General features: G+C 37.7%; 1 protein-coding gene across 3 annotated transcripts in view; it reads left to right on the plus strand.

Moving 5' to 3' along the window:
- The window catches only part of plppr2a (phospholipid phosphatase related 2a), a 66,460-nt gene that overhangs the window by 3,736 nt on the left and 59,791 nt on the right, over window positions 1-2,933 (plus strand). The window lies entirely within an intron of this gene.

The raw sequence follows: 2,933 nt of genomic DNA on the forward strand, positions 1-2,933 counted from the left end.
TATATATATTTGCTTCATCTGCTGACCATCTTGTGCAGGTGAAGATTGTAATTTAACAGAAAGCAGCTGTGATAATTAATCTTAGCCAATTGTTGAATTCTGAAGACAGCTTATGGTAAGTTGGGGGAACTGATAATCAAAGGAGAAGTTCTTTAAATAATAAATTCAAAGTAACATCTTAGTTTGCCATAGTACAGAAAAACATAAAATCCTATCTTTTTTAGTGACCAGTTTGTAAAAAGTAGCTAATTCTTTTGGTAACTTCTTGATTGATGCTCATCAGGAGCAGCTGCGAGAACAGAATATGTGTCAGCCTTCAACACTGTTCCCATGCTMTGCATGGCAGTGCTGATTTTTCCATACTAATGAAGCTGAAAACATGTTACCAAAGTGCACACTTTTAAAATGCTTCTGGGAATGATCAGAATACTGTAACAACCCCAAGRTAATTTTACTTGAGCTGTAATATTCACCATTTGTGGAGAAACTATCAGTGGCCCAGTGCATTTGATTATTCTCTGCCTCGTTTCRGGACACCTGAGACATTTCTTTATGACATAAGAACACCTTAAGGGAATCTGCCAGCACCAACTCTCCAATGGGCCACAGTGTGGGAGTCTGTTTTCTGCTGCTTCAAATCCAGGCAGTAAAAAAGAGAAGAAACATTTCCATCTTTTGCCTTCAGGAAATGAAACRGGAGTCATTCTTTCCATTTTACACTTTTTGTCTGACTGTCTCTGTTGGTTTTCATCAACTGGTATTTCTGCTTGTTCACAATGACAGCTATTCTTTGGACAAGTGTCACATTTACTGTATACAACTGCAAAAACACACGTAAATCTAAAAGCATTTTTGGTTGGCACATTGTAATGTTCTAATATCTGCTAAGAGAATGAATTTGTGRTTTATTTATCCCTCAGGCCTCTTTCCTCTGGCTAAGAAAGAATGCTCTCCAACACATAAACGCAGTTGGCCTGACACAATCTGGCAAGAAAAAAACTGCAAAGTGTAACAACAGTGATCACACAGTGCCTACTGATACCAGAATATCTTTGTCTTTAGCCCGTGCAAACACAGGCATGGCTTGGTGATCATTAGAATTCTAATCAGGACTGGTCTTAAGCTCATGGGATGGCTATAACCATGACAGTGACAAGGTCATGGACCACTTAGAGCAAACGTAATGCAACTTTTTTGTAGCATTGTGCTGCCATGCTGTGATCTTCTAGTGTGTAGCTKCATCCTGTAGAGATCAGAGAGTGTGGCATGCCAGGGTGAGAATACAGAGAGGATGCAGGAGAGCGTCTTGTGGAAAAATAAATATAATTAAACAAAATAAAACATAGCTTTGTCCTGATTCTCTTCACATTGAAACCTTTTTTTTCCAATTCTTCCCCAGTGGAGCCAGCTTCTACAAGGGTGGACAGCTTAAATAAGGGAATGGGCCACAACTTTTTGGTAACCCTACCAGAGGGCCATGTACTTACCCAAATGTAATAAAACTGCYATTTGAAAATTGTTTGTTGTTTTCGTCCCTAGAGGCATCCCTCGTTACCTGTCTGGTTAAGGAATACCCCTATACCCACTCTCAGTCTATAAGGGTCCAAACTTCTTCAAACACTGAGCAGCTGATGAGGAAGTCATTTTAAGTGGATGGCAAAGAGAGTTTGTCCGGCTTCTAGGTACATTCTTCCAGGTGTCACGCCCTTCTTCATCCAACTGAATGACCCACACGAGTAGCCTTGGGTGTTTTCTTAGTAATTATTGGGCTAAGGCAACCGATAAGAATCCTTTAATTTGATGTTAGAACTCAGACTGTGCACCTCTTCAACACTTGTGAAAAGATTCATTTAAACATGAATCCAAAAATCGAATGTCCACAATTTGTCTCAGAAATTTCTTCTTGCTTGCATTTATTAGCTCTGCAGATGCGGGTTACAGCCAAGCATAAAATTAGCAAATTAAAAARGAAATAAAATAATCAGGATGAGTCGTATTATTAGTTTCATCTTTCCCTAAATCTTCAGGCTGTGGTTAATAAATTAAATGGTTGTTTAGATCAGACAGGTTTGAATGTTCACTACCTAAGGCTTTCTTAGGCAAGATATTCTTCAATAAAATCTTTCTTAATTGAAAATTCAGTCTTCAGGTAGGTTTGTGGTGGAACCCCTTTAAAAAGACAATTTATTGTTGACTGATCTTTCTACTTTTTTTAATCTATCCGCCTAGATAACCGAGTCCATCCTGATTCTTCTGGGATTCACTTCAGTTGTTCTTCAGAGATTTCCTCTTCAGTTCTGGGCTTTCTTCTTCAGTTTTCTTCTGATATTTCCTCTTCAGTTCTTCTGGGTTTTCTTCTGAATAGTCTTCAGTTTTTAGCCCCTCAGTCTTGCTTTTTTTGCAATCAAGTTTTATCGAATTGTTTTTACAATAGTTAATCAGAACATATTCTAAGAAAATCATCCTTTTTAACAAGAACACATGAACAAAAATTAAGATGATCACAGCAAGGCCATGGATTGATCTCACCTTATTTTGACATTGTGTATACACATATATTTATTAAACCAACATACAGTGCAGTAACTTAACATACAGTGTTTCATGGGCAGATGCATGAACTGTATAGTTGTAGTCTTGTTTAATAAAAATTAATATAAAATRTTTGACGCAGACAAAAATAAACACTTATTTTAGTGAGCTGAAGAGAAGGACAAAATACACCTTGAGTGCAGACTCCTGTGTGGTTCTGGTAAAAAGCTGGTGTGTGTTGTTTATGAACTTGCTGCTTTGCATAGTCAGTCAATGTGATTAGTTGAAGAAAATCAAAAATAATTTCTTGTGAGCTGAAGTGCAACGACATAAGATGCCTTGAGTGCAGACTCGTGTGGTTCTGGTAAAAAGCCACTGTTGTTTATTTACTTGCTACTTCA

This window comes from Austrofundulus limnaeus, unplaced genomic scaffold (assembly GCF_001266775.1).
Source record: "Austrofundulus limnaeus strain Quisiro unplaced genomic scaffold, Austrofundulus_limnaeus-1.0 Scaffold53, whole genome shotgun sequence".
In the NCBI taxonomy this organism is placed as follows: Eukaryota; Metazoa; Chordata; class Actinopteri; order Cyprinodontiformes; family Rivulidae; genus Austrofundulus; species Austrofundulus limnaeus.